We start from the raw sequence: 22,411 nt of genomic DNA on the forward strand, positions 1-22,411 counted from the left end.
GATTAATCTACAACAATATAGCCCACTGGAAAATCTCAGAAATATTAATATTGTGTGGAAAATAGAATGTTAATATTATATAATCATATTTACAAGTATTTTATGGAACACATGCAAGGCATAGTTCACAAAAACATATGCAGTCAGATTAAATTGAAATATTGTTACCTCAGGAAAGTAAGAGAGGTTCACGGGACTGGAAAAAGGATAAAAAATTCAACTTTACTTTCAATAATTATAAAAATTTGAAACAAAGAAAGCAGGGTGATGAGTAAACAGGTAAACAATATACTGTCTTAGTTGTTTTGTATATGTTTAAAATATTCAACTAAAAAGCAAGTAATTTCATATTAAGTTTACCTCTCCAATTTTGAATAAAAACAATGTGATATTACTGTTCAAAGGTTCTCTACTAATCCCTATTTCCACTATTTTCAAACTTTGGAGCTTCCAAAGTGATGAGTAACAAATATCAATTATAAGACAAATGATGCTGCTGTTTCTTTCTCTGAGGTTTGAGGAAAATTCTTAATTTAAAAATAAACCTAGACCTCTTATGACTCAAAAGATTCATATCTTTTGATACTAGACTATATCTGAGTGTGTGTGATGAAGGGAAAAATAGGAGCCAAAGATGTAAGTGTAGCAAAGAAATGACTTTATAATTTTTGAATTCTGAAGTCACTAATCATTAAAGATGAAAATACTTGTAGATAACATGACTACATTGTATCTTTTCTTGTTTTTCTGAAAAACAATGAGCATATTGATGATTTGTGAACATTTTATTTAACAATACTGACTGATGTGGTACAGCAATTCTATGTATTGAGATTTACTCTGCCATTAAGGTGCACACATGTTGTTTGATGATTCTTCAACTCCATGCATTACACAGTTAGTGAACTGGACAAACACAAAGGCCAGAGTACCTTGGGATTCCTACAAGTTCTTAGAGAGAATCTGTCTTTTTTTATACTTTATTCATGTGTATTCAAAACAAAACCGACAAGTTTATAAGAAACTGTCAATTTTTTCTTAAATGTGTTATGTTATAAAAAATTTTATGCTCTGTAACTATTTTGAAAAGTAGTATTTAGAAAGCATGAAGTGTGTTCTGGACCATCCTGTTATCTCTCAACTAATGAAGAGATAAACAAAGAAATACTCCACATATGTGTAGCTATCCTTAACAATAACAACTCTTTCCCGCCCTCATATTCATATCCCCAAATACATCACATATTTGTAAATGCTCTTTAGTCTATTATTGTTGACTCCCCACTTTTACTATAAGGACAAGTACCTTTATCTTGATTTTGAGTCTTAAGATCTTGGAAATTCCAGATGTGATATTCTGAGGGGAAAAAAAGCAACAGATTTTATCACTGTAAACTAACTTAATATTTTCATGGTTATAAAAACACATGTTAAGCTGGATTGGGTACATATTACTGCCTAATCAATGACTCCCAAGCTTGCTTGTAATGCTTTGGATTTTTTATTAAACAATAACCCTTCTCCATTGTTGTACACTTTAGTAAAAACTGCAGCCCATTAGTGTCAGTTCTACGGAATGATTGGATGGTATGCAGCAAGGTGATCCACTGTGGAAACAGAATAGAATGTGTATTCCGTGACTAACATTCGGGAGGTCAGTTTAGTGGGAAGTGGTATTGGAGCCAGAGAAGTCTAGGGTATATTTAAGCACCTACCAAAAAAAAGTCCCTGGATATGCGAGAAGGTAAGCTGAGCTTCTATGTTGGGGGATGCAGCATTTAAGACAATTCTGAGTATAGTTTGTAGGTTCTATCTACTCAAGCAAGTTAAGGATTTGGAGAGCATCCAGTGGCTGTCTCAGCTGTAACATTTTATACATGTAAAATGTCTTTGTCTTAAAATTATAAGTATTTTTACATACTTTACTATACAGGGAAAATTTTGCCCCAATATTCACTATTTTCCAATTAAACAGCAACTCTTCAGAGAGATATAACCAGTTTAAAAACATAGGTGCTTTCTCCCTATGCTGCCATATTGCCTTTTGCTACAAAAACTATTAGGAATAATGTCATACATGGACTATATATATATATATATATATATATACACATTTTCCCAATGTGTTACTTGGAATCCTCCAAAAAAAAAGTCCCACTGGGGAAATGCAATTCTTTCCATCTAAGTGGCAAAGTGCTTAAGAATAAAGACCTATTTATTTGAGGTCATCATAGTCCTCTATAGGGAACCCAAGTTAAACTGCAAAAATCATAGGAAGAAAAAAGAAAAGAAAAGGCACAAGTATGAAATAGTCAAGTAGTCATAGCCCTACACTATAAACACCTAGGCCATCCAGTAGATGAAGGTTGGTCACGTTCAGGAGTTCACATGATGAGGAAATCTAGATAGGGATGATGTGTTCTAATGGTTTAAGTTCCCCTTGTCCCATTGCAAATCTGAAGAAGATAAAATGAAAACACAGAATAGAATCGATAGTTAAATATAAGGATTAAGGCAACTCAAATAATTGCAAGAATGGGTTACTGTGGACTTTGATTTGAAGGCAAATAACTGGATTCTTAAAAGTGAAGAAGGACCATATTAAACACTATGTAAATTTTTGTATTACTGTTTAAGGGAATTCTATTTTCCTTCATCAAATACCAAAACAGAAGTAGAAGGCAGAGTTCCCTAGAATTAGAATCAGGGAGAATTAAGATAAAAAGAAAAAGATTTATTACCATAAGAAAGAGGTGTAGTCAGAAATACAAATGAATACCAAATAAATAAGGCAAATTGACAAAAGTTTGAATGATAAATTGTGGTAAATATACTGACCCTTTGAGACACTACAGGTTCCTCTGGAAAGGCCAGGGTTTGGGGGTAATTTAGAAATCATTTTGACAAGAAATCTATGGAGAAGGTTAATATTAACACATATATCAATTCCCATGCCTCTCTAGTCAACAAACTTAAAATTCCTCCTTTTATGAAAAACTTAGCTCATTTAGAAAAGGGAAATCAAAATCTTGTTGAAAGTTCTCATAGAGTATACTCTATAGCCTCAGTGATACCAATACTGCTAAAGCATTCAATATTTTCCAACACTCTAAATATTTACTGAGCATATGAAATGTATTAATTCTGTATCAAGTACAGTGAGCAAGACACAATTGATTTTTGTAGTCACTGAGTTTATGGTGTGTGAGAAAGATAATCAAGAAGAAATTGCAATACCCATGTTTATTATATTGCTTTAGTAGCAATTCTGCTTTAAAAGAACAACACATCATGCCATAGGACTGAAGATCAGGAACCAAAGCACCAGGGAGGTGGGAATGGTGCAGCATGGATCTGGGTTGGCTTCCTGGTTCAAAAAATTTCACTGAAATATAAACAATAGTAAATAATAATCTGACAGATAAAAATAATGTGTTTATGTTCCAAATTAAATATGAGGTTTAAAAAGTAGACAAAGTTTACTATAACTGGGGTTTATTATTGTAATGAGGACTTAGTAAAAATTAAGGTAAGAGAGGTATGGTATAAATTGGGACCTTTTAAATCATGCTAATGAATGCCTTTTTTTAAAACCCTCCAGGGGCAGTTAAAAAAAAGGGGAAGATATTTCACTAGTGGTGTTAGTTTAGATTTTTTAAAACAAATTCACTCAGCAGAAAAAATAGAGAGAATTAAAACTGGAGATTGGGAAAGCAGTTGGCATGCATTAGTAGAGTCCAAGTCTAAAACAGTAATTGTTCCCTGATGCTTGGTGGTGGTGAAGCAGGGAAGGATTAGAAAAATAGGACCTTGTAGCCTGACTTGTGTGGCTCAATTGGTTGAGTGTCGTCCCACAAAGCAAAAGGTCGCTGGTTCTACTCCCTGTTCAGGGCCCATTCCTGGGTTACGACCCATCCCAGGTCAAGAGGCAACCTACCCATACGTCTCTCTTTCTCTCTCTTTTCCCTAGGAATTAAGAAATAAAATAGAAAGATAGGACAGTGTGGCTCATTAAGAAATAAATGGGGAGAGAAAGGAATTAAGAAGGACTCCCAGAGCATTCATTTGGGCAACCAGGTGACTGGGGCGCCATGATGGCGATTAGAAGGCACGCTGACGAAGCAGGTTCCGCCTCTCACCCCCTGGAAGGAGGAGAAGGGGTGGGAGATGAGAGTAGTTTGAGAAGGTGATACATTTAGTTTAGGAAATTATGAGTTCCACGTAACAGAGAAACCTCCAATTAAAAATGTTCTCTAGAGCGATTTGGTACAAGGGCTTAATGAACAGAATGAAGACTGAAGATGTGTCAGCTGGTCAGGAAATAGATTTTTACTGACAGCCTACTATGTGTAGTGTTGTGCAGAAACAGCCAAGAATCTTGTTCCCATGAGTTTACAGTCTGGCTCAAGGGACATATTTTGGGGCCATTAACTGAAGCTAGAGAGGGAATAAACTTCATAAACATGAAGTTTCAGATTCAGAAAGAATCTAGGAGAACCTACACACTTATGAGAAATATGAAAAAATAATGAAAAAAAGAAAGGCTTTTTTCTTTACAAAATACTAGCACCTGGTAAAAGAGAGCTATATTAGATATTGACTGTATGTTTACATTTGACTTAGTTCATGGAAGTCGCTAGTGACTTTGGTGTGAGCCGAGCAGGGAAAGGCCGTGAAGAAGGCAGATTGCAGTGAACTGAAGAGAAGGTTAGAGGTAAGAAGGTGCAGCTAGGCTTTCCTGTTTGCTGGAGGATGATACAGAGAGCAACAGCCACTATGGTGGAGCCTGCAAGAGGGGCATTCGATGGAGGGGTTCTTTTCTTTTTTTTATTTTTCCTTCTTTCTTCTTCTTTTTATTATGATATAAGCTGTTTAAATGTTACTAGGAAGGAGCCAATTCAGAGAAAATCTATTAAAAACTGGCATTTTTCTACTGTCTGAAATAAGACAGAAAGCACACTATTCCCTGAAACAAGATGCTGAGGGTCAGCTCTTCTTAGCTGAAATATATATATATATATATATATATATATATATGAAAAGGAGAATGTTCTCATAAACCCCAGTCAATGCATAGCCTCTGAGATACCAAATGTAATTTATTGAAGGCCATTAAAGGCTAATAAAGTTCAGCCACTGTCAAATGCAAACGGAACCTGTGAAAGGTCTTAACAATTACTTAAATCACCCAGCATAACTTGTGTATTAGCACTGTCATTTTTTTGTCCTCTAAACGTCAGGCCTTTCTTGTTTATACTTTATCACAATTCCTATCCCTCTAAAAATTATTTTCTCCAGTTATATTAATTACTTGAATTTCAAATGAAGTCCAAAAAGCCTCATACTGGCACTTAATGACACTAAAGTTAGGAGAAAAATGGGGAAGATAAACTGTTTTGGCATTCCGTCTTTCTTTAAAGTCTGGCTTTGGGCCTCATTTTAAAACACGTCACCGAAGGTCTCCTCGTATTTCTTCCTGTATTCAATAAACTGTCATGCATTCATTATGTCGTAAGCTGCGCACAGATGCAAATGGATACCATTTATAATATTTTACAGTGTTTTGAAGTCCCAAGCCCATCTAGAATGATAAAGACCTGGAAATTGTTAACCCACCTCAAAGTCTTTTTTTATTGCATTCTTTAATAGATTGGTGCAATTTCTTTGCATGCTATAAAAGTCAAGAAAGTATTTCCATGGTACTAAATGGAAACACATGGAGACCATTTCGTTTTTAAGAAGAATGTTCTCTACTTTGTGATTTGTGTTTTTTAATGCCATTTCCCTTCCTCTTGTTCTTTCAGGGACAGTTTGGTTCAGAGTAATGGAGCGGTGGAAATTAAATGAGTGCGCATAAGTCCAATGAACTCAGTATACTGCTTATCTTGTAACTATACTTAATCTAAATAACCTTTTTTATGCTCTGCTGGAATGGCATTTTCAAAAGGCTATATAGTGGCAAATGAGAGTATATGTCAGTAAGGATTTGCTAGACAAATCAGATCTCACAGGGAAGTATATCTATCCATTACTATTTAATACGCACTTCAGTTTGAAGGACAATTTTTGTGTGTGTGATCAGACCATTAACATTTACTGTCATTTGGACTATGTCTTCTAACTTTTCTACTCTCCCTTTTTATTTTAATTTTATTTATTTATTTTTTCCAATACTGTCCCTCTGACCGAAATTGCCTATAACAGAAAGAGGTGATTTATAAATGCACAAGACATTGACTCTATTTTTCTTACCAGATGTATATTTTCAGAAAGGAAAGATTTCTAAGGGACAATTCAACACAAGGTAGTATGCTAGAAAGAGTTTAATCCACATACATAAAACATACAGCAAGCAAGTCCTTTGATAAGGACTACTTTTACTTTCTTTTCATCAATATCGCTTTCTTTTTCACTATGTTTGAAGAAATGATTTACTAAGCAGGGTTTAGAAAACAGCTTTTCTATCTCAGCTACTGCCCCTCCTTTTGGTCGCTCATGGAAAGTGGGTAAGTTTGTGCTCAAGGCAGCATGCACACATAAGCTGTCTTGTACTGCTTTGTTTCTTCCAAAACGCTAAAGCAAGCTTTATGGTGCATTTGGGCATTAAGGCTTTTCTCTTAGGTCTGGTTACAAACCTCCCTGCCAGATTCCTTACTACCAACCAGCATTTGGTCTGAGACATGCTTGTGGATGAGGGCCTCCCAGAGGCTGCATGGATTTTGTGAAGCCAACTTCCTCCCTCCAGCCTCTGAGCATGCCCACCTGCCCTGGCTGTCCACACTCTGCTTCCACTGAGATCTCTCTAAAAATAAATAAATAAAGTTTAAATAATTAAAAACAAAAAACAAAAACAAAAAACCTCACCTCCAGGTGATTCTGCTGTTCAATACAGGTTGAGAACCACGGGCTACATTTCTCATTCACTTGCTTCTTAGAGAATATCCACACGAATAAGTGTATTTTTCCCCAAGTGGAAACTTCTAATTAAACAAACTAAATCCTGTGCTCACAATTAGATGGTATCAAAAAGTAACAAATTACAGAATTTAAATATTGAGTAACTTGATAACTCAAGAGTACTGTGTACATTTTAAAAAGGAAATCAAAGTTATAATTATAGGCTCTTTAAAACTTATAAACTATTTGTTAAATTTGTGGAATGCAGATAAAACTATACTTAAATGAATAATTATAACTATCAACTTTGTAGTTATTAGACTAGAAAGAAAATAATAATTAAACTATACTTTTAACTCATTCATTTAGAATAAGAGCAACAAAATAATTCCAAGAATATGCTGAATTAAAAGTAAAATTATTGATTTAGAAAACAATTAATAATACAATTATAGAAGAGACCAATGAAATAAAGCACTGCTTGGAAAAATCTAATAAAAAAGGCAATATAAACACAATAAGAAATTATGCTAAACTAAATTTTCTATCTACAGCTGGAAATAAGAGTATACCACATGAATATATTTAAAAATTAACATGCAATGGCTATTTCCTGAGAAAATATAAATAACTATATAGAACTTAATAACAAGATGCAAATCTAAAAGCCATTAAGAAATTTTTAACCAATGAATTTGTTTCAAAATGTTGCTAGACACAAACAATTTTATTAATGACTTCTTTCAAATTCTTAAAATAACTGTATTTCAAAGATTCTAGAATGCATAAGAGTGTAAAGTTGGTAATTCATTTCCCTAGTGTGAATTTTGATAATATTGTCTGACAAGAGTTCAATGAGAGGAAACTCCCGGCCAATCTACCCAGCGAATACATTAAAATAATAAAACATCATGACTAAATATCCTTTATTTCCAGGTCGTCTGTAATGTAATGTACTTACTATTACTAACCACCTCAGTAGGTAAGAAAAGAAAATTATAATCATCTTGTTAATTATCAAAAGTCATGTAATAAAAGTAAATATCCCTTTTAAATTAGAAAAACATTCTAACATCTCAGATTTTATTAAAGTATAGAGACTAATATGCATAGGTCAGATCCAAAACCAACAGCAAGCATGGTTAATTTTGAAATATAAATATTCTCATAAAAAGAATGTATACTAATACTATTACTATTCAGTACAGTTTTAGAAATTCTAGCCACATTAGTGTGACAAAAATGAATACAATAGTTTAAATTTTGCAAAGGAGGAGATTAATTTACTGTTGGTTAAAGAGGACATAATTTGTTTTCTTTAAATGTCAAGAAAATCAACTAGAAATTGTCATAACAACTAAGAGAGTTTCATAAGCTGACTAAAGACAACATAATACCTCAAAAAGCCAATAGAGTTTTTTATTTACGACTTAGAAATTATAATAATTTTAAAAAGTAAGTGAATATGCAAATAGGACAAAAAGATAAATCAGAAGAATGAGGTGAAAAGCCCATAAACTAACCTTGGAATGGAACATTCACTAGGATATATTAGGAACAATATTTTAAGTCAATGGCTATGGATAAAATATTGAGACAATTTACTAACAACTTAAACAAAATATAAAGAGTAGGTAGTATCTTTCTAAAATTGAGAGAAATATCCATGTTTGATTGATATTGCAGCACCATAACACCACTCCCAGTTTTAGGTGAGTATCTATCCCGCTGTAATTACTACTTAGGCAATTCCTAGATACTCATAATTCCTAAGACTCTGTTTGCTATCAGAAATATTTGTTTTCCAAATATTGAGGAAAAGTCAACTCTTTCCTCCTGTTATTCATCATTGTTTCTATCTCCAATGACCCCAATCAAAAAGCAATTCATCTGAGTTCCATCAGATTCCATACTTCTCCATCACCCCACCACGGGCAACCCCAGTAAAAACCTTTCTTCTGTCAGGACAACAAATTTAAACCAGGATCCCAGCTGGCATTCTTAAGTCCACTCTTACCTTTTAAACTCCAATTTATTTGAAAACTATTTCAGCCTTCTTTAATTTCCTTTTACTGTTATTTATTGTTACTGCCTGTTGCTTCAAGCTGAAACTCTGCAGCCTGAAATTAACTGTAAACTCAACTGAGCACATGTAAAATAATAGTGTTTCTCATCATTCACCTGAAAGATTTCGCTTTTCTACTCAAAACGAGTCTCATCAAGCCCTTCAACATGCCTTGCTTTTTTATGTCAGTACCTTTGACTGCTTTCCTGCCATCACCCCCTTTCCCTTCTGCCAACTTAGAATGGCTGATTCCATTGGGCCACTACAGATATATTTCACTCCTTCAGTTCCTGTACTCAAGCCTTACCCGTTCAGAACTTCCCAGACAGCTCCATACCATAAGGTCTCCTTTTTGTCTGAAATTTTACCCTTACACTATAGCAAAATCTCTCTATAAGTATAATTTTGTTTGCTCGACCAGATTGTAAATGTCGAAGGCAATGATGTGCAACTAATACTCAATAAATAGTTGCTCAATACTTAAGTAATGGAAAGGACAAATCCAATTCTATGCCTGGGAATGTATAATGTTTTTATTTTGGGGGAGGGTGAGGAGGGAAAGAAGTGTGAATATCTCACCATGAAAATGCTAACGGAAAGAATTTATTTCCTTTTCAAAGCATTGAATTCTGGAAGGCCACTTTTAATATTTTATGATGAAAAAAGCAGGAAGCATAACTGAAATATCCTTATTCCAAACACAAAAACTTTTTTAATGGCACAATACCCAGAAATTATTTTAAATATAACATGTAACCAGAAACTCATTCATGAAATGGCCTATGCAAAAATACATTTTTAGAATACTTAAATATATGAGTATTCATAGGCATTTGAAATCTAAATTCTGCAAACATTCATTTCTACTTCTCTTCCCTGTTATTATCATTTCTTTTTTAGAAGATCTCTGGTTGAATTAATTTATTCTTGACAATGGCGTTGAATGAATTAGCTCCCAAAACAACAACAGAGAAATCTAAGCCAAGGTACACCAGCTTTAAAAAGCAGAGAAAATTCCTGAATGATGCAGCTCTATGAAGAGAAAAACACAAAAGAAGACACCCTGGAATGCTCATCTATTTCATTGACTTGGGTAAATGTTCTCCCCTCTGACAACTTTTTAATTGGATTATGCATTACTTGTATAAAAATTTAAGTTAAAGGAAATACATTTTGAACAAGTACCATATCTAATTTATAGATTATTATATAATGTAATTTAAAGTTGGCAGCCTGATTCTGCTTGATTGGTTGACTGATTGATTAAATATACGGTCTTTACATATTAATGTCACAATATGGTAAAAATAACTTTAAATCTTTTCTCTTTTGTCCTTCCCTGGGACACATGCTCCTTTAGGGAACTACTTATGTGGAGAATTCAAAAAGTAATAGTAAGTCTCTTTTTAAAAACCTATGTTTTATTACATTCAAGTCAAGATTTAAATTGTTTAAAAAGGTACTAGCTATTTCATAAGCAAGCCCATATTTTTAGGTGAAGATGGAAAAGTGAATTTGAAACAAATAATTCCCCTTCCCCAATTGTTATAAAATGAATAAGAACAACAGGAGCATCAGAGTAAAAGGAACCAATAATACAATATTAACAACCATACAACCATTCAACTTTATGCCATAAACCTTAGAAACTAGTAGCCAAAAAAAGAAAGTTATAGCATAATGCAGTTTATATATTAACTCAAGTTCCATACCCAACAAGCAGAACTGGGATTGAATGGGAAGTGAAAATAACCTGAGAATTTCTATTAATATCCTACCACCTCTGCCACCGCATAAATACACGCACATACAAACACACACAGCAAGCACAGGAGCAGCGGTCTAGTAGAGGCAGGGAAGGGGGCTATGCAAGCTACTCTTCTATTTTGAACGTAATAATAAATAGTATGAACCAAAAAAAATGATATAGACTTAAGAATAATAGAAACCAACTGTTATATGTTTAAAGATATATTAACTAATTTCAAATATATATAAAGATCTATTTGAAATTAGGATTATCAATTTTTACTTATTTATATATGGAATCCACATTTTTTATATTTACAGTGCCATAAAATAAAACACTTGCTTTTTTTAGAGTGAAATAGCTTACATTTTTGTTCTTGAATTCCTGGCAATAATTTGTTTTTATGTTTTTATTCCTAGCAGCTGTCAAAGTGTTTGACATACATGTAAGAGGACTCATGGGCATGGACAACAGTGTGGTGATTGCTGGGGTCAAGCAGGTATAAGAGGACTCGATGGTAATGGAAAAAATACAATAAAGATTTTAAAAACAAACCAAAAACAATAGACTTAAACATCTGAATGATCATTTCATTAAAATAGAATATGATTACAAATAAGCATATGGAAAGATGACCAACATCATAAGTCAAATGCAAATTAAAACCACAATGAAATTACACGAGAGATCCGCTAGAATGTCTAAAGTTAAAAAGCCAGACCAGACCAAGTATTGGTAAAGATGTGGAGGAAGAACACTCAGAAAGTGCAAATGATAATGCAAAAAGATAAAACCACTTTGGAAAACAGTTCACAGTTTCTCAACAAAATCAAACATACCTCTACCATATTATCCTCCCATTGCACTTCTAAGTTTACCAAAGACAAAAAAAGTCTATTCCCAAAAATACTTTGTACATGAATCTTTATCACAGTTTTGTTTGCAAAAGCCCAAAACTTGAAACAACCTAAATGTCCATTAATAGGGGAATGGATAAGCAAACTGAAAAGCTTACAATGGACTACTACTCAGCAATAGAAAGTAACGGACTATTACTACATATAACTGTATGAATGAATTTCAAAATAATTATGCTGAATTAAAGAAACTAGATAAAGAAAGGACACGTATTGTACAATTCTATTTATATAAGATTCTAGAACATGCAATTTAATCTACAGAGACAGCCAATCAGTGGTTGACCCAGTACTTGGAGGACAGGGAGGAAACTCTTTGGAGTGATGGATATATTCATTATTTTTATTATGATGATTTTGTGGATATATGCACATGTAAAAACTTATCAAATTGTACACTTTAGTATGTTTGATTTATTATGTGTTATAATGTCTGCAAAGCTGTTTTAAAAGTTACTAATTGGTCATGTAATAACAGCATGTCAATGAGTGTTCACATCTGACAAAACATTTACACTAACACCTGTTTTCTTTCTTTGCAAATGATGTTTGCTCTGTACACAAAATTCACTCACCAGAATTAACTTACTGATAATTTATTTATCATGACATGGTTAACCTAAGTATGATTTTAGAATTCATATCAAAATTCCAATTTCTTATAAAAAAGAAATTATAAACTGAATTGGGTGAAATAACCCATGCCAGTAGAGTCATACGTATTTAATATCTTTTCACAATTGTTAGCGTTAGCTCCTTAATCTCAATGAACACACTCTGTCTTGACTAAACTCTGCTGAGTTTCAAAACTGTGTTCAGATGAACTTTTCTTCATCAGTTTCACTAACTCAGTCATCTACTTACCCTGAGATGCATTTGCTCTTTGATAATTCTTTAACACTGTGGTTTTCTAGGCCAAGTTCTTCTTCTCTAAAGTCCAGCATTATGCCTACTGTTAAGTGATTCCCAGTTGTTAAGTGAGAAGGCATTGATAACAAATAGAACTGTATGAATCTTAGTTTTGTCTCTGTTAAACAATAAGCTTCAATTTCAGCATTTTTAAACCTAGTATGAGAGCTGAACTCATGGAGTTTTTCTGGCTAGTGATTGTGATGACATATAGAAACCATGTCTCAAACATGATGTTTCTCCATGTGAATGTTAGTAAAAGTCATTATTGTTATACTTGACCAATAATTAAAGACAAATATTAGAAGTTTTGGCATCGTAATATAGAACCTCAGAACAAAAAAAAAAGTAATATCTGTTATGCCATGATTTTTACTGTTATGTTTTTTGTTTTATTTTTAATCAAATAAGTATGAAATTAAAACATACACTGGTGAAAAGGTTATACTTTATAACCTTAAAAAAGAAAGCAAAAATTACAAACTTTACAAACCATGAACTCAGCATTCCCCAAAGTGTACTTGGTGAAAATATAATCCTGTAAAATACTCTGTGAAAAAAAAAGGAGTCTATGGTCAAATAAATTTGGAGAATATTGTACGCTATATGTTCCTTTGGGGGATTCACAGTACAAATGGTACAGTAAAGAGTCTAGAAAGTCATGCAGTTAAAAAAAATGTGTTTCACTTTGTTGACCCAATGTTTTCAAACTTTCCTGTACACAGAACCTTTTTTTAAAGTATATAATCTATGAATATGCCTCTTGGGGAAACTTGCCTTAACTATTTTAACTGTTAATTCTTCTTTTCTATTAAGACCATAAAGACTAAAAAACGCTACTCTCAACTGGCAACCATCTCTGGTCTTTTCATCAGACTTTCGGGGTCTGGTATCAAGTCCCTATGGCCTCCATCACAGTGGCAGCTGTCTGATACCTCAGTGTCTTTCTTGCTTGGCTACCGAAGTAATTCCCCAGAGGTGTCCACTTCACTCTCCAGCAACTTGACAGAATTCAGAATACAAAAATGGATCCAGGGGCACCTGCATCTATACAATGAAAATGGGAATCCCAATAACCATCTTTTTCTAATCAAAAGAGATTAATTCTCTCTTTTTAAAAACTAATTACTCTAATGTTCAGCCCCTCCATTAATGATCAATGACTTGACATTTTCAATACTTGTTTTAAGTTCATTCACTAGCAATTACTTTAGAAGATTGTGTATCAAGTCACCCCAACTCAGAGCCTTAAAACAGTAAGTATATACTGCTACTTACAGATCCAGGGATCAGCTGGACAGTGGTGATCTCTTCTAGACTCACTTGTAGACCTACTATCAACTGTACTTTGGGTAAGTCATTTTTCTAATATTCACTGATCAAATGTTCTGTTGTACCTGGGTATTGGCTGATCTAAATCTTTGGGATATATTTGATGCATCCATCCAACAAACTAGCCCAAGATGCTCTCATGGTGAGAGAGGGGACTGAGAGAGCGAGAAAGTAGACATGTGCAAGGCTTCATGATGGCTAGCCTAAGAACTGTCTCAATTATTTATGCTGTACTTCATTTGCACAGCAAAGTTACAAGTCCTAGCAACTTTCAAGTAATGGTGAAATTGATTCTATCTCTTGATGAGAAAAGCTCAAAGTTACATTCACACACAAATTACACCACCCCCCTCTCACAGTGCCCAAATTCTGTTCCCACCATTGTATCACCCCCCAAGTCCAATATCTTGTGATCTACATGAGGCCTAGATAAGGCTCTATAGAGGTTGTGCATTCTGGTTCAGAAACTTATGAACCAAAAAGACAAGTTACCTGTACTTCACCATTACCACCCAGCACGCAATAGAAAGGAAGGAAAATTGCATTAAACAGAACTCTCATTTTAAAAGGCAAGGATGGGACCTTAAAAATTTGGAAATCCAACTGGGCAAATGTTGCTAGGTGCCCTGACATTGGGGGAAGAAAGTGTTCCCAGATTTGGCCTCTACTCTGCTTCCTAGGACAGGCCCCCTCGTCCATTGTCACAGCTCCAACTTTTGGGACCATCTTTTTCCATCCTTTACCCTTTCAGAAGAGGTCAGGGGAAGTTATAATGAGCTCACTTTCAATTCCTACAAGATGGAGCAAAATCCAGTTTGAATTTTGAACAACTTTTGTACCTTTGAGGCCAGATGATGAAGCCCCTTTTACCTATACAACTCTCTAAAACATTTCTGTGGGATTTTAAGGAATTTGATTTGCATTTATTTCACTCAACAAATTACTTTTAATCACACTACTTAGGACTACTTAGGACATGTCGTACAATTGTGGGAGACACCTTTCATCCCTAGCAGCTGTTTTGTCTACCTTAGAGAACCAGCTAATTACTTTCTTAATTCTTTCAGAAGTCTTAACAAAGTGTCTTAAACAATACCAATGATTTGAGCTGTACACCCATGCTATATTTTACTTTGATAATCTTTGCCTGACTGGAGTGGCTACAGATAAGTTGTTTTATTTTGTAGCCCATAATTCTGGCCCTCTTTTTCTCCTTCTCCTGCTGAAGAGCTGGCTAGCTTTTTCTTCAGTTTATCACTTTCTTGCTGTACCATACACAATTAAGAAACTCCAGCTGACACTCTCTACATTCTGCCTGGAGAACTCCTTAGGCAAATTCTAAAGTCCATTGATACATTTTCCATCTTCCAAGTTAACTGCGGGCAACAGTTTTGTCAACTATTTAATGATGGCCTTACATGGACCATCATTTCAACAGACCCCATTACAATGTCCTTAACACATTCCCTGTCCTTGTTAACCACTTGCTTACCCTTTTCCAACACCCACCTGCAACCAGTCACAAAGCTAAAGCCACATATTTCAAGTTTCTCTTACGATAGCACCCTCTGTCAAGCATCAATTCTAGCTATCTATTGTCATAATTAAATTCCATACAAAACTACTTTTAAGCTCAATGTCTTAAAACCATAGGATTTATTATTGCTCACCAGAGCTATGGATATATTGACAGGTTCTTCTGGTCTTGACTGTGCCTACTAATAAGTCAGCAGTGAGCTAGGGGTCAGGTCAGAGGCTCTGCTGATCTTGACTGAGCTCTCTGAAATCTACAGAGTTGGCTGATCACTGGCTACTCTTCTCCATGTGTCCCTTGCATCCCTCCAATGTGCCAGCCAATTCATGTTCTCATGGCAAAGTCAAGATCCAAGAAAGAAAAAAAAAAAAAAAAAGGAGGGCCTTCAAAGTTCCTTTTTTGTTGTTTTTGTTTTTTGTTTGTTTTTTGAGTCCCAGGTTTGGGATCACTTCTATGTGCCAAAATTAGTCAAAATCCAGTCCAGATTCAAGGTGAGGAGATACCATATCTTGATGAGAAGAATTCCAAGATAGATTGTAAAGAATATTGATAAAGTGTGAAGAAGTGGGTCCATTTTCACCATTAATCTACTAAACAGGTAAACACGACTTCAGTATTTTTTCTGATGTCCATGTTTGATTAAAAGAATTAATGGCTGTAATTTCCCTATTAAAAAAAAAAGAACATAGCACTTAATCCAATCATGAATGTCATATATCACAGTAAATAGAAAAAAAGAGCAGAAAATTATGAATCACCCAAACTTCAACCAAAGAAAATAGCTGTAGTAATCTGATGCTGTTTTCTTCTAAATGTTTTATAATCATTTCATACAAATATAGATCCATATGCATTTGTATAGTTAAGTTGATACTTACATATAGTTCTATATCCTCCCTTTTTCACTTAATTCATGAACAATAAATTATAATAAAAAAATATTAAAACATGCAGCACAGGCCGGGTAGCTCAGTTGGTTGGAGCATTGTCCTGATAGGCCAGGGTTCTGGGTTCAGTCTCTAGTCAAGACACACACTGGAGTCAGCCACTGAATGCATAAATACGTGGAGCAACAAATCTGTGCTTGTCTCTCTCTCTCTCTCTCAATCAATAAATAAAAATATTCAATGACTTGTGCATAGCTTACATTTATTTTAGATCTCATTGCCATTCCCCTAGTATTCTATGTCTATATGTTTTTGTCAACTGATTTTTTAAGGCCTAAGAGGTAATTTCAAGTCTTTCAATGTTTCAGATTATTTTATTATAATTCCTACAATTAAAATAACTTTTTCACTCTCATTTTTTTAAATTTCAATTCAACCATGTCTCATATTGGGACCAATTTGTTGTTGTTGTTTTAAAGCATGCTTCATCCCATCAGTCTGATCTTTATTCTAAGTTATCCCACAGTTAGCCTCTCTCTTGGCACTCCATTCTTTGCCTTTATAAGCCCATCACCATTTTAACCATGTTTTCTTTTGGTAAACTGCCTCAGATATAATATATTGTTGTATCTGAAAGTAACCAATGATAAACCACCTCTCTACCCCCGACCCATTCCAGACATAAGGTAATTAATATCTCCCTTTAGGGCAGAATACAGGCTGCCGATAAAAAGAAGTGGGTTAGGACCTGAGCATTAGAAACACAGGCACCATCAGTCTCAGGTGACAGTGGGAGAAGCACTGAAAGCTGCGGAGCCTGAAGCCGCTGGGACGACAGCGTCAGGCTGGCATGGAGTGAATTAGTAGTGTATGAAATCTGTGCAGCAGCCAGGGGCCAGGCCACGCTGTTGTGTGGTTCATAGGGAATATTGCAAACTCCTTTGTTACATTTTCTTTTCATCTCTTAGATGGAGTCTAAAATTATCCTTGTTCTTTTTGAGTCACTATATTTTTGTTTTGCAATGAAATGCAATGAGCTCTATGAACTTTGGCAACAATAAGCTCTTAAAAACTGAAAGTACAAGTTAATAAAGAATTAAGTACTAAATTTCCATTTCTTGTGAAATATTATAAATAAGTAACATGCACAAAATGCTTCTTGACATTTACCTCCTTTTATGGCATGTTAATTGATACAATGATACAAAAATCAAAAAGCAAAAATATGCTAAAAAAGTGTCTACTTTTAAAAATATTTAAAAAACTGTCAACAAATAGTAACTTATTTAAGAAGACTGAAATGAAAAATAATAATTTCACATGTTTAGTTTCAAAAGCATTTACTTACTACTCTGCAAATCATAATATTTTATTTAGATCAGATTATTTTTCTAAATTATTTGTAAATTTTCTGTAAGAAACTGTCTTGTGCATATACTAAAAGTAAAGCTATACCTATGAAAGGATTGGTGTCATCAGCATAACAATTCTACAGAGTTGAAGCATATCAAAGTTTTATCAAACACTTAGATGTTTCAAATATAAAATCAGTTAATCTTCATGGTGGTTTGATATCTATAGTTTTATGATCATTATATATTTATAATAATTATATATATAAAGATTTGGAAGTGCATTCGATCAAAGGAAAAACATTCGACATTGTTAATAATGCTACTGAAAATTTGATTCAGAAGTTCAACATTAATGTTAAAATTATATTTTGCTGAAACACTAAGAATACAAATTTTGATAAAACATATTGTCAAGACACAGTTGTGTTCTTTCTAAATTAATAAGCTCCTGTAGTAGGGATGTTCTTGGAATTCATTTTGGTAGATAAGTTGTAATCCATAATTGTTCCCCAAAAGATACAATATGCTACCAATACAAATGGGACCTTTAGTTGTCAAATTCTCTCCCTCTCCCTCTCTTTCTCTGTTCCCTTGCTTTCTCTTGCTCACTCACTATTTTTAATTGGCTAATTTGAAAATCTACATAAGAATTCAATAAAATGAGAAAGCCCTATGATTTTACAGCTATTAGATTTAACAATAAATAGTTAAGAATCAGAAGAAAACTTATTTAAAGAAATAATTTGTCTTATTTGTCAAAGAAATTTCCTCTGAATAAAGAAAAAAAGACAATACATGTAAACTTCAGATGAAGTATTTATATATTTAAATTAAAATGTAATATATATAATAACTTTTATTTAACAGCATATATTCTGAGGTCACCAGGTACCGTAGCAAATGTAATGTACTTTTTCAATTAAAATATTATAATCTACATAGATAAGCGAATTGACTGCATTAACAATTTTAAATGTACTACTCAAAAATCTTAATTTAGAAGATTCTTGATTTTATAAAAAATAAGACATTTGCAGATTATATTCTTTGTCAAAAAGGATGGCATCTTAGAAACAGATATATTTTATTTTCTTTTAAGATTTATTTATTTATTTATTTATTTATTTTTAGAGAGGAGAAGGGAGAAAGAGAGGGAGAAAAACATCAATGTGTGGTTGCATGTCGCATGTCCCCTGCTGGAGACCTGACCTGCAACCCAGGCATGTGCCCTGACTGGGAACCAAACCCACAACCTTTTGCCAGGCATGTGCCCTGACTGGGAACCAAACCTGCAACCTTTTGCTTTGTAGGCAGGCACTCAATCTGCTGAGCGACACCAGTTAGGGTGAACAGGTGTACTTTAAAAACTGAGGAAAAGGTGTGACTATGTACCAGGTAAAATTATTTTGCCTATGTTAATTTTTAACACTTAGATATTCAATCTAAATATGCTTTTTAATATACAAAGATATTTTACCTTTAATTTTTTAAAGAACTTTAAAAAATGACTTGCATAAATTATTTTCTTTTGTTTTGCCAATATAATAAAACCAATTCATTGATTAAGAAACACTTCCAGAACTATATAATTTTAGCATCCCTTTTACTCTCACTAGTGTCCTGGTTTAAGTGATGAATTAAATGGTCTTCTAACCTATGAGTCACTAAAATAGGTCCTTCACCTTCCACTTATTTATTCCAATTAGGTTTAATCTACAAGACAAACTTGATTTTTGTGGCCAACTCCTGAAGAGAATTGTTAAGGCAAAAAAAGCAATGCAAGGAATCCGGTCACTGATGTCTCTACCTTTAATTGCTCTGGACTTTTTAAGAGTGTTGCTTTGGAATCACCCTCACAGGGGTGTCCAACCTTTCTGGCGTCTCTGGACCACACTGGAAGAAGAACTGTCTTGGACCACACATTAAATATATCATGACATGTGATCACAAAAAAAAAAATCTCGTAACGTTTAAAGTAAATTTACAATTTTGTGTTTGGCCTGCATTCATAGTTATCCTGGGCCGCATATGGCCCACGGGCCACAGGTTGGACACCCTAAAGGATCTCCTTCAAGTAAAGGAAAGTCACCTTTATTCTTCAAAAATTCGAGACAAAATAGTCTTTAGTTTATTAGACTTTAAATTGGAAGATTTATTTCATAATACATCAGCCCTCACTTTGCACAGCAGTGTGAGGCCATAAAAATGAACATACAGACTAAAGCCATGCAAAGCAACCTTAAAAATTAATGGGAAGAATTTCAATATTTCTGTGACCTATAAAACTTTTTTCAAAACCTTAAAAACTCTCTTAGTATAAGTTATAATTATACAAGGTAAGGTAAAAATATTTATTTTGTGCACTATAATTTACAACACAGAGATTTAAAGTGTTTTAAAGAGAGAGAGAGAGAGAGAGAGTAGTTCAGAGTGCTTGCCCCTTTTTTTTTTTTTCCATCTTCTAACTTACCATGCAGAGCGAGCATCTTTTCCATGCCTTGGTGAATTTTCATAATCATTTCTCTACTTGGATCAGCTCCCAACATTTTACTTTTTGCACCTTCAATACTGTGAAATATCTAAGAAGTTTCCTTTAATGTGAAGATATTGTCAATGTCAGCTTCCTCTAGGATATCTTCTCCCTTTTTGTGACATTTTCCTCATTGTGTCAGTAAGTTCGCCTTCACTGAGTTCTTCCAGATTCATGTCTAGAATTTCTGGGACAGTGGAAGCGTCAACATTCTCATAGACAGCTATTTCTTCTATAACTCAATTTACATTCAATGCACATTTCACCCAGAGAAAGAAGATGCCTACTAAAAAGGGCTTCCTGCAGCTAATGGGGTTCAAGTTAAAAAACAACAACAACAAACAGAGCCTGAAAACTATTTCTACAGAGGGCTTTCTCATGCAAATTGCAACTCAAGAAGAAGCCTGCACTGATCTACCTGCCTCTGCACTGAACTGCCTGCCTGCAAAATGTTCCTGCCATCTGAGCTAGCCCTCTCAAAGGAGTTCTTGGAATCCTATTTCAACCTAAAGGCCTGGGCTTTTTTCCATTCAATCAGAGCCGCACAGCTGTATCCCCATCAGCCTCTTCAACAACCAATCAGAGCAACTTCATTCTAACCAATCAAGACAGTGCCTAGGATTTGGAGCCTTCATTTGCATGAGGACAGACCAATCGGGGACCAGGGGCAGAGACTACTGTCTGTAAGTCAGCTTTTTTCTGACAGTGAGAGCACACTTTCCCTTTCCAACTGAAGAGTGCGTTTCTCCTGCTGAACTTAAATACCAAACATGTCTTGCCAGAGCAGAGCGGAGCAGACCAGTACAGGCCAGAACAGACTAGCACAGGATGGAGCAGACCAGACAGGAGTGGAAAAGATCAGCGCAGAAGAGAGCAGACGGCAAGGTGCACAGTAGAGCTCTGTAGCCAGAAAGAGGCCTGGCCCCCAGGCTGCCTCACAGCCGTGCTGTTTTCCCAGCTGTGTTGTTTTCATAGCCTTGTGGTGCTGTATGGAGCGGTTCTGCACTGAATGAAGTTTCCTTCTTTATCACACCCTAAGGTGGTGATTCCTGTTGGCATTGAATTGGTGCCAATGGCCGTTCGTTGAGATATCAAAACTTTTCCTCTTCACTCCCCCTGGCTGGTGTAGCTCAGGAGATTGAGTGCCGGGCTATGAACCAAAGAGCCACTGGTTCGATTCCCCAGTCAGAGCACCACGTGCCTGGATTACAAGCTAAGTCCCCTGGCTGGGCGGATTGCAAGAGGAAATAACACATTGATGTTTCTCTCCCTCTCTCTCTCTCTTCCCCTCTCTAAAAATAAATAAATAAAATCTTTTAAAAAAAAACAAACATAACTTTTCCCCTTTTTGCTGCACTTTCGTCTTCATTGTCCATCCATGAAAGTCTTAAAGGAAAGAGTCAACTGCTCTGGCCAGTATGGCTCTGTTGGCTGGAGCGTCATCTCTTGAACGAAAGGTTGTAGGTTTGATTCCGGGTCAGAGCACATACTTGTGTTGTGGGTTCAATCCCCAGTCTGGGAGCATATGGGAGGCAAGCAACAGATGCTTCTCTCTCTCCCTTACTCTCTCTCTAAACACAGTGAAAAAATGTCCTTGGGTGAGGATTTTTAAAAAATGAAGAAAAGGCTCAACTATAGATTGGGAATAATTTTTAACATTGCCTGGAGGAATGCAAGAGGCAGATTTTATCAATCCCCTAATCTTTTTTCCTACTGCAAAGAAGAAAGATTCAGAGATTTTTATGAAAAATGAGAATTTCTACATCAGAGTAAAACAAGACAATGTAAAAATATTTGGCAGGAGGAGAACACAGCAATGTAATGTTTCAGTCATTTGAACCAGGCATGCAATCACGTGGTAAATTCTGGAATGTGTGCCACCTCTGTATGAGTTTTCACAAATCAAAAGTAAGACAGAAATGCTAGAGGCAACTCAGCTATTGTTTAATTAGAATGACTGATTAGTTTCTCTCCTGGTGATTTCAGGAGGCAAATTTGTATTCCAGGGCAGTCTGTCAATCAACTGGAGTTTTCTTGTTTTCTTTCTCTTTCTTCTTCTTTTCCCCCAAAGAAGTAATGTAGTAACAGCTGAAGCAGCCGAACTCAGCAGTTAACATTTTAAAGAACATCCAGGGCTAGATTTTCTGTATTTCTAGGCTTTATAACCAGTCCCTAAAATGGGGGGATGGGGGGAGAGGCAGGAAAGACGAGGAAAACACAAAAAGAGCAAAAATA

At 34.8% G+C, this 22,411-nt stretch overlaps 1 pseudogene; it reads left to right on the top strand.

The window, feature by feature from the left end:
• Positions 1-22,411, top strand: part of LOC129079026 (pre-mRNA-splicing factor SPF27-like) — a 45,847-nt pseudogene that overhangs the window by 3,945 nt on the left and 19,491 nt on the right.

This window comes from Pteronotus mesoamericanus, unplaced genomic scaffold, assembly GCF_021234165.1.
Source record: "Pteronotus mesoamericanus isolate MK-2021 breed Mesoamerican mustached bat unplaced genomic scaffold, CSHL_Meso_final contig_75, whole genome shotgun sequence".
In the NCBI taxonomy this organism is placed as follows: Eukaryota; Metazoa; Chordata; class Mammalia; order Chiroptera; family Mormoopidae; genus Pteronotus; species Pteronotus mesoamericanus.